This window comes from Anoplophora glabripennis, unplaced genomic scaffold (assembly GCF_000390285.2).
Source record: "Anoplophora glabripennis isolate ALB-LARVAE unplaced genomic scaffold, Agla_2.0 scaffold8, whole genome shotgun sequence".
Lineage (NCBI taxonomy): Eukaryota > Metazoa > Arthropoda > Insecta > Coleoptera > Cerambycidae > Anoplophora > Anoplophora glabripennis.
Genome location: NW_019416350.1, coordinates 1,693,524 through 1,704,508, shown reverse-complemented (window position 1 = coordinate 1,704,508; position 10,985 = coordinate 1,693,524).

Here is a 10,985-nt window from a genome sequence, read left to right as displayed (position 1 = left end):
GATGGCGCAAGGGCACATACGGCAGGCGAGACGATGAATATGTTGAGGGAAGTTTTCCAAAATCGACTAATAAGTCTCAATGCTGAACATGAATTTCCACCGAGGTCATGTGATATTACGCCGTGTGATTTCTTTTTGTGGCCTTACCTTAAAAACACTATTTTTGAACTGCCTATTCCTGATTTAAACCATCTGCAGGCTCGACTTATAGACAAGATTCGTGAAATTAACAATACCCCGAGCATCTTAGAAAATGTCTTTAATTCTTTGAGGAACAGGTGTGAAAAGTGCTTGGAACAAGGAGGGGGACACTTTCAGCAGCTGCTTTAATTTATTGTTATAACAAGGAGGGGGACACTTTCCGCAGCTCCTTTAATTGTTTGTTATTGTTATCACGATTATTCTTTAAAATAAAGTTATATAGTCATTAACGTTATTGAAACTGACAGCTGCTATACAGCTCGTTGAGAAATGAGGTTAAGTTGGTCGCTATAAGCTACTCCCTACGTCCAATGTGTCAGAGCCAACTTCGACCACGTTTTTATTTGAACGCTCGTTATTATGTTTACCGATCACTTAGAAAGCAAATTGTCAAAAAAATAATTATGTACCTACCCAAATAAACGTCCTACAAAGCTCTAATGACAATTATTTTTGAATTTATATACTTTTATAAAATGTGTAGCTCAACATTTTAAAATATTCTAAGAATTAATAAGAAGAAATGCCCTGTCTTTATAACAAGGAGTGAAAAAAATAAAATCACAGTAAGCGTACTCTTCCTCTAAGCGTATTCCGATTAAATTTCCAATAATGTACAATTAAACGTCGCCTCATTCTTGTTAAAGAAAATGTTTTTACTCTACCTAATTCATTTGATTCGTTCTTTTTCCCGAGAAGTGAATTTAACTACGAATCTGTCATTTCCACGGTCGTTTAAGTGAAAATTACGCGATCGCTGAAACGTTCCATTAAAAAAACTACGTCGCCCGGAGCTTATCGACTTGACCGTTTGAACTCGCGTCTAATTTTCTCGTCGGTCTAAACAAATGACATCCGCATGAATAATGCTTTTTGAAGCGTTGGGTTCGTTCTCGATACGATAGACGAAGTTACAAGCGAATAAAACGACGCCCGGTTGCTGACGCTGATGTGTATTGTTTTCATTACACTTCGAGGTTACTACAGCGATAGGGTCGTTTCAAATTTTCATTCTATTTTTTATTTGTTTATGGGGCGCCTAAAAAGTTTACATAATCTACTGGAAATCTTTAGTAAAACCCACTATATAAATCTCTACCTATACCAAACATTTACATTTTGTCTACGAATATTTTATCGATATCTGTTCTCTAAAAAAGTACAATATTTGTTGAGATAGAGTCCCAAGAAAAGATAATCTGTTATCAAAACTACTGTAACAATTTACCTCAGAGGGGCGTGCCTTGAAATTTTTCGCGTTATTAGTGACATTATGAGATTAGTAACTGCATCTCAAAAGCGTTGTTTGTGAATTAACCCTTTAAAGTCAGCCATTTTATCATTTGGTTCTAAAATTAATCGACAGTTTAAAATAAAATTTTTATAGAAAATACTTTATTACCGATAGTGGATCATGCTAAAAACCTTATTCATTATCATTTAGTTATTCATTTACCAAAACATCCATTTTACCCATCATGTCAATCACATAATTAAGAATTCATTTAGTAATTTAAAACTATTTTATGGGTTTAGGAAAATTTTAAATGAGAATGAGTAAAACTATACTGTTTGAAGCGCTGGTCCTCTTACACTTGAATTTTAGCGATGTAATTTATGGTCCATGCTTAATAGTACGAGATACTGCTCAATTGCAAAGAATTCAAAATTCGTGTGTAAGATTGATTTTTGGCTTTCCTCGTTATTCACATACTTCAGCTAGACTAAAAAATCTCAGCTGCTTAAACTTGAAACAGCGTAGATATTTTCACAGTGCTTATTTCTTCTTTAAAATTATATCATTTAAGTTTCTGTGTTATTTATAAGAGAAAAAAAATTCCGTCATAATATTCATTCTCTGAATACAAGATATGTTGAAAATTCCAAAACACAAACTTTCTCAATACAAAAAATAATTTTCTTATAATATTGCCAAAATCCTTAATTCTATTCCTCTTGATATGCTGTACCGGTTATCTTTTGGTCAATTTAAATCAACATTATTCAAGCTTTTAATTACCAATTAACATCCTGTAAAATAAGATCATGCACGTCCATATGTAAATTGTTAGATATTAGCACTTTTGCTTATACTACTTAACGGACTATTCTATACTAACTGTACTAACCAAATTGACGTATTCAACGTCCTTAAGAACTCAGTTGTATAGTCTTTCCAATATCAATTGAAGAGGTTGACAGTATGTACCAGGTTCGGTCGCTAACGCAGCAACTCGGCATTGAAATATTTGAAAAACTTGTTCCCATATTTATTTACCCATACCCATATACAGGTCTGGTCGAACTAAACGTGGAGGTGGTAGAAATGTATACGCCCAGTTGAAGAATGCGAGCGCGGGTAAACGAAATACAAACACAGATGCATTGGGCTACTGGGCAATAAATCTCACCTGTTGACAAGTGGTTGACAAATTGCCCAGCAGTGCAGTGCAGCAATGCGGAATTTGGTGTGATTCAGGTAATTTTAATTTATTACATGCGTCTTGCACCTATATTAATCATTGAAATTACAATTGCGAAAGGAAGAAATAATATTATTACAACATGGCATTTTGGAGACCTTTTATTTATTTATTTATGTATTTATTTATTTATTACCCACACCTACTCAACGGGATGAACCCACTTACAGAGCAGGGAAAAATTACAAAAGAAAGTTAACGCAATAAATACATATACATATACTATAAAGACTAGAAATCACAGAGTAGATCACAAACAATATTTCATAAACAGAAACACTAAAGAGGACATAAAAATAATTCTTTTTTGAAACGCAACAAAATGAAATTTACCATCAATATAATAAAATTGTTTGAGGACATAAACAGTTAAAATATGTTCTTGCCCAAATGAACATATAATAGAAATTTTCTACACATTATGTACAAATTATTGTAATTTTTTACCTTTAGGAGAAGACTTTTTTAGGGACGTCTATGAAAGTCATTAAATTTTTTGCGAGGCGTATTTTTACATGTTCAACTGAACTTGGAAAGACTATACCAAATTTCAGTGCAATATATATTTTTTGGTATGGCCAAAACTTGACTGAAACATAATAGGTCAGTCATTATAGCTGTTTTTCGGGAAAAAAATACTATTAGAAGTTTTTTTGCGGAATATTGTTCACAAACGAGTTATAAACAAAATATCAAAAAATCAACCCGAGGCTAGTTGGGAAACTTTGTTAAAACAATGGTCAAAGTTATGGAAAAGTGTTTTTTTGACTCGCGTAAAAAAACTGTTATTCATAGAGAAAAAAGGTTTATACGAAAAAGGTAGGTATTAAATAAGCCTATAAAATGAGACAAGTCCGATTAAATTCCGATAATTTTTTTATGCGCAAGAGCTCAAAAATGGTCGAAAATGGCCGTTTTTTCAATTGCTAATAATTAATGCAATTTTCATCGCAGACACTTGTAATTCAGGATTTTTGAGCCTTTTTACACCCTTAATAAGTGGTAAAAATTTCAGCCCGAAAGCTTCATTAGTTTGGCGTTGGCGGAATTTGTTATCTAAGAAGATGCTATTTTCAATTGATTTTTCCCAAGCTCAAAGGCGTTGTAGAGTTTCGATCATTAGTTGTTTTTGTACCTAAATAGTTGTTCAAATTTAATTTGTTTAAAAATGACTTTGAAAAAATCTTAATATTTATTAAATTGTTAAGATAGGTAATCATTATAAAATGAAATAGTAACGTATATAGTTTAGTTAGTACTATTTTTCTTCGAATTAAAAAAAAAAACTCGTTCTAAGTTGATTAGAAGCTGAGACAATTTTTTTTTTATTTAATCGCAATGTCCATAATTATTAAGAGCCGAAATTTGGACAGAGTATACATTAAGAGTTATATTTTCATGTCCTACATTAACATTAAGGTGAATTCAACTATTTAATTGCAAAAAAGAAGATAGCGGCGATGCGTTCTATTACTCGGTCTAGCGAACGAGTGGGAAGAGTGAGGCTAAATAAAAAAATGAAATCTCGAGTTGAAATAACGTTAATACAATAGCTTCAATGAGCATGAATTTTCGCGATACCAAAAATTAAAAAAAGAATCATCTTGATAGGTTCATTATTAACCGAGATATGGCTAATTTTTCCAGCTCCATCGATTTGAAGCCGCTCGATCATTTTCCTGCGCGCAACCAGGCGCGTAGCGCGCATGCTCCGCCTCGCTCTATATAATTAAAAGTGAAGTGAAGTGATATTTATTGGCACTACTTTTTCGTGCCTTGTTTTAGTTAAATAAAAGTTATTAGTATCAAAGCAATTAATTGCTTTCGTAATCTTCTATATCTTCATATTTAATGATAAAGTTTATTGCAGAATGTCTAAAATTTTTTTAAACAACTTTTAAACAATCGAGTAACGGAAACTGGGTTGTATTTGTTTAGGCGCATACATTTGCATTTACCTGCAGGTCTATTAAAACCTAAAGGACACAGTCGTTACTGTATTACCTGCAATTTTCCTGGTTTCTCCAGAAGCACCAAACGTAAGATTTTGTGGGTTGCTATCTGCGGGGCCACTTTAATCACGACGATCTTATGCATATCTACCCGAGCCGGTAGTAATGCTCTGAATAAATTTTTATTATCCCGGTGAGACTCGATTCTACACTTAAATGTCTATTCGACTACGATCCAGTCACTTTATCCTATCCGACCAGTACCGAATATCCATTTAAATTCTGTAAAAGTGGGATCCTACATGCTTGGTTATCATTTTCAGGGAGGTATATATGATAATATCAGCTTTACTCTTGAAGCTACGGCTAGATAAAGGAGGAAAATATTTTTTGGAGGATGCTATTAAAGTAGGCTTTCTAAGAATTTCTTTCTACTCGAAAAAGAGCAGTTTAGAATAGCCGTTGCCTTGAATATGGAACTGAAATATTATTTTTAATAGTAGTTATTATAAGACATATATTTAACTACGCCCTTTCCGGATATGCTTCAAAACTGTCAACTTAATCTCACAAGGCGTTATTTGTTATTATTTATTTGTTAGAAAACAGAGGATCTTAATTAAAAATTGTAATGTTTTTATTGATTCATAAAGCATACAGTATAGGGTTACCTATGTATGGAATATCGGCACATAGGCACACTTGTCGAAATTTTCCATGACCGTTTTGCATAAATGCGGTTGAATTCTGTTGATACAATACTCAATTTCCTCCTTCAAGGCTAGGGTGTTTGTAAGGTTGTTGGCATTAACTTTAGACTTTAGAAATCCCAAAGAAAAAAGTCCAATGGCGTTAAATCGCATAATCTGGGCGACCAAATCTGATTAACAAAATGGGAAATTACACGATCAGGAAATGACTCATGCAGTTATTGAATTGTTTCTCGGACTGTATGACATGTGGAACCGTCTTGTTAAAACCACATGTCGTCTACTTTCATATCTTGCAATTTGGGCTTTAAAAAGCTGGATTATTATGTCGCCATATAGAGCACCATTAATTGTTATTGCCTGACCAGCCGCATTTTCGAAAAAGAATGATCCAATTATGCCTCTAGACCAAAGTGAGTGTATTTGTTTCAACAATTACTCATTGACTTTCTGAACCCCAAATGCGACAATTTTGTCGACTAATGAAGCCATCAAGATGAAAATAAGCCTCATCGCTGAAAATGATTTTGTTTGAAAAGTCAGCACCCACTTGTTGTTGTTTCATAATCCATTCAACGACCTCTCTTCGCTCTGCATGGTCAGTAGAATTCAATTCTGGAGTTAGTTGAACTTTGTAAGTATGAAAATGCAAATCTTCTGTGAAAATACGCTGTAGAGAGTTTCTCGAAATGTCCAAATCTTGACCAAGGTGCCGAATTGATGTTCCTTGACTCTCAGCAATACTTTCACAAACTGCTTCGATGTTTTATATTGAACAACTTGTTGAAGGACGACCAGAGTGTTTAAGGTAATTAATTGATCGAGTCTCCCTGAATTTTGCAATTAATCTCTTTACAGTTGATGAAGTTAAATGACTACTCCGACCTCATTTTGTACGAAAATTGCAAATTGTAGTTGCCAAACCTTAATTATTTTTAGAATATTGCTCAACAATGAAAACGTGTTGTTATTTCGTACAGCGTTACATTTTGTGTAACATTGAACTGGCAGCTGTCACATTGTCTTTTTTTTTTCGTTGGTAACACTTTACAATAGAAATGGCGCAAAATTAAAATATTTCGTGAATTTTGGTACAACCTTTATTGTATATTAGTAAACTCTGTTTAGTTTGTAAATTGTAAACTAAAATTAATTAATTTAATATGTATCTTTTTTTTGAAAACTTAGTTATATAACAATCTTGTAATTGATTAAAGTCTGTTATAATTGTTACTGTTGTTGCTGCTGCTGTTGTAGATGTTATTGCTGTCGTTGTTCCTGCTGCTGCAGCTGGCGTTGTTGTTGTTGTTGTTATGTGTTTTGTGCATATCTGTATTTTGAAAACTATAAATCCGACAGTCAAACGTAGTCAATCAGTAGTTATCCTATAGTTATTCGTTTATAATAATTATTAAAAATTAATTTGAGAATACATATATTGAAGAATATTATGATAAAAGAATATATAATAATATAGTGAAAGTGTTCAGTGAGAATAAATACAATATAAGTCCATATACTCGTATACAGTACGGAAGATAATTTATTTTAAAAATTTTTCTGGAATACAAATACAAATAGCATTAATGTATACTTCCCTAAACAAAACTCACAACTGACGCGTTTCGAAATATCTACATTTGGAAACTATGGCTTTACATCTAATTTATTTATGTTCAGAGTGCTGGTAAAATTACTAGTTATATTTAAGAGTTAAAAATATTTCAAGAAAAACAAATTAAAAATCACGTAAGAACAATTTTCAACTATTTTTTGGTTTAGCGCATATTTATCAACAAAAAAAAAATGTTATTTTTTGGGTACTTTGTTTCTTTATTTCTCCAATAATAATGAAGTTTGCGAAAAAGTATAAATCAACCTGTATAGATTACAAAAAAGTATCCGGCAGGAGGAAAGCTATAAACATGATAATAATGATGTCCTTAGTATACATTTATTTAAGTTACGTTAAGTTACGCAAATAGATCTCATTAGCCAAAAATATCTATTAACGTCTGAGAAAGATGTATGAAAGACGTTCTGACAATGTAGAGAGAGGTCTGATATCCCCAGGACGCGACAACAGATATCTTTGGGATGTTGTGCATTGGTCTCGTACATATTCTAAAAAGGTCTTTGTGTTACCTGGGAAAAAATACTTTTGTTTAAATTATTAAAACTTTAATGAAAAAGTTATCACATGTATGAACAATGCTTGTACAAATCTCTTCTTAATAGAGAAAAGATAACGCACGAATATTTAGTTAGACTAAAGGATATTTAATTGCAGATAAAATTCCAGTTACAATATTAAGAAGATAAATGCACATATACAAATTAAGCGAGAAATCACAGATTTAGTTGTTGGATAAAAGACAAGGTAAACTACTCTTAAATTTAGTCAAAATAAATGAAAAGAAACTTATCTTTCTCTATGAGACGAAAATCCCGGTAACTGTTGACATGTCTGATTTGCTCAATACTAAATTACTTACAATTATATTGTATTTCAAAATAAAATCGTAATAATTATGCGAAGAGTATGGAAGGGAAAAAAGTTCTATACTGCAATAAAAGGTAACTTTCTTTTAAGGAACGAATTATGCAAGCCAATTAATCACAATTAAGTAAAGATACATATTATAACGGTTTTTTATTGGTTCGATATATAGGTTTCAATAAATTCACCCATCCTTTATTAATCAGTAATGGATCAGATTTAATCAGATGAAATAAAAATACAAAAAATATTCATTTTCGTCTGAACTAGCAAGAGAATCGAGAAAATTAAATAGCGGATTTTCACTAATTTCGCCATAGCAAGGTATAAGTGATATTTGGTTTATTAGTCTTCTCAGGCGTAACTACATCAGGAATGAATTAATCTGAAAAAACATGAATAGGAAGATTCGTGCCTGAAGTGAGTTTCTATAATTTGTTTGTTTCGTCTGCTGAAATACATCTCTAAGGGTAGGCTTTTTGGAAAATTGATTATTCTAGATGTCTTCCTGTCTACTGTCAATTCGAAATTACTCGAAGTTTTTCAGAGGTTATTTTGTCTCTTCATGTGGTATATGGAGTCTTCCAGGTTTGAGACTTCATTCCTTGTGAAGATACTCCTCACAAATAGCTAGGAAAGGATTCTGAGAAGAAAAAACTTCAACTAGGTAATATTTGCATGGTTGTAGGTACTTAAAAACACCGGTGAAACTACTATATTGAATTGATTTATTTTAAACTAATTTTCAAGTATTTTAATAACTTCACTTACATTGGTCAGACCGCTAATAATAAATACTGTTTTAAAAATTATTTTCTGTATGGAAAAGTATGTGTCTTACCCATAGTTTAATTAGAACTTCTCTCATTATAATTTAATTTTTGAAGCACTCTCATAATTTTGCTCCAGTGATTTACTAACGTTTGGGGTATATGGCTTAGAAAATAACTTTTCGCCCTTGTATTTTCAAGAAAAAAGTTATTATTTTTTGAGTCTTAACCCTGTTTCGCAACAAAGCAATATGTGGTAGGGGAGGGATGGACAGCAAAATTGTATGTTGTGAGTTTAAAAAATGCCATTTAAAAAAATTACTAACTTTGTTAACTTCTACAATGGGTTAAAAGGACAAATCCAACTTAAAAAATACCTGATATATGTCAATTTCCTATACAAGTGAGATTCCCATTATACTTGACCATTCAACATCACATCACTTAAAAGTACTTTTTTTTGTATTGGTACGACCCAACTTCCCCGTAAACCAAACCTCTCACCGCCCCCAATGAGTGCTCTTCCGAAGCCGTTCTTTCAGGGAATTGTCCATTACGGACACGCGTTACATCTTTATAACGAGAAATTCATGTATGACTCGCGGAGTTGCCGAACAATAAATCATAATTACTCGCCAAAAGCGGCGCTATTAAAAAGGATCCTTAGACGGATGGCCAGCTAGCCGCCCGTTCTTCCCATTTTAAGTCTCGCCCGAACAACGACGGATAGTCGCAAAAGAATTATTGCAATGGGACATGCAAAGCTAAGCAAAATTTTAGGTAGGTGTTTAAAGAAGGACTCTTTTACCCTTATTTTGAAGGTACCTAATTAATTCATGTTAATTTATAGTATATCCAGTAGGCTGAACCTTCGGAGAAACCTAACATTCTCGAAGACCGGAAAAATTTTTGACGCATGCTATCCACAAAATATTAAGTGTTCAATTCTGAAAAGAGTATGAATAATTTTATATGCAAATACCTGAAACCTGAAAATTCCTAATTTAAATTTGTATCCCTTTTGTCCAAATTTTGTTCGTTTTATTTTTTTTAATTACGCATTTTTAATATTACCTTTTATATATTTGCTTTCCTTTAAAACGTAGTGACTTAATGGGCTCATTTAGTAATATTTAATTTAACTCGTTTTTACGTTTTTGGTAAGAACTAAATACATATGTGGTCACCATGCCAGTTGCAGAGGATCTGCGACGTCACATCACACGACTGGTTCAGTTGCGGCGAAACATTTACACAGTGAACATTGAAGATGCCAATAGTCAAGAACGGCGAAACGTTTGGAAGCACTGAATGCGACCAGTTGCAGAAGCCACTAAGGAACGTCACAGAGAATCGCCGTTACCTGAGGAGCGGCTTTAGACCCAGTAAGAACCGAAATGAACAGCTGGGCAGACCTAGGGATTCTGAATAAGGGGTCCGCACCCACATAAACTAGTCCGAGAACGACAAGGGCGGGTCATACAGTCCAAGGAAATTAGACAAAAAAAGGAGGTAACCTGGACAAAATACCTAGCTGAATTTTTGCACAACCATTCATTGACTGTCTCAAATTCGTAAAAATCAAAAAAATTACAACATAAGAAGGCCAAAGTTTTTTGCAAATTTCTCGCGTTCTATGCATAGGACATCTATTGCAACACAAGGTGAGTTTGCAGAAAAATCTAAAGAAATTTCAAAAATACCCTTTTAGAAACTGTAATTTACCAATCTTGCAGGTAATTAAATTTTCTACAAATTTTACATTGACTTCATAGACGTCCAATGCATAGAAAGCAAGATATACGCGAAAAAACAATTTCTTTGCAAAGGGCGATGGTTCGGGAAAAAATGCAAGACACCAATCTTATAGATAATTATATTCTCTACAACTTTCACATCCTTATGTCTTTATGGATGTCCGACGCTAAGAACGAGAGATATTTGCCAAAAACTTTGACCTTCAATATCTTGAGTAACCATGTTGTGATTTTTGTGATTTTTGCAGATTTGGGTTTGGGTCTTTGCAAAAATTCAGCTTTCAGGGAATTTTGTTGAGGTCAAATGCTACTCTAGGCTAATATATGACTTTCTTTGATGAAGTTGTCTAAAAAACTGATTCTAATGCTAAATTTTTTACTTATTCTGCATAGTTATCCTAATAATATAGTGTTATAAAATAGTAAGTCAAGCCGTTCACCGCTTGATTCTTTAGGTGGAAAAAGGGACTTATTTATATTTTTCATTTGCCTCTTCTTCAAGATATAGGATGTCAAAAGTATGATAAAAAAAGGTTTTTATTAACACTGTTGTTATTTAAGATATTCGGTTGAAACTTTGCATGGACTTTTATGCTGTAGGTACTGGCATAT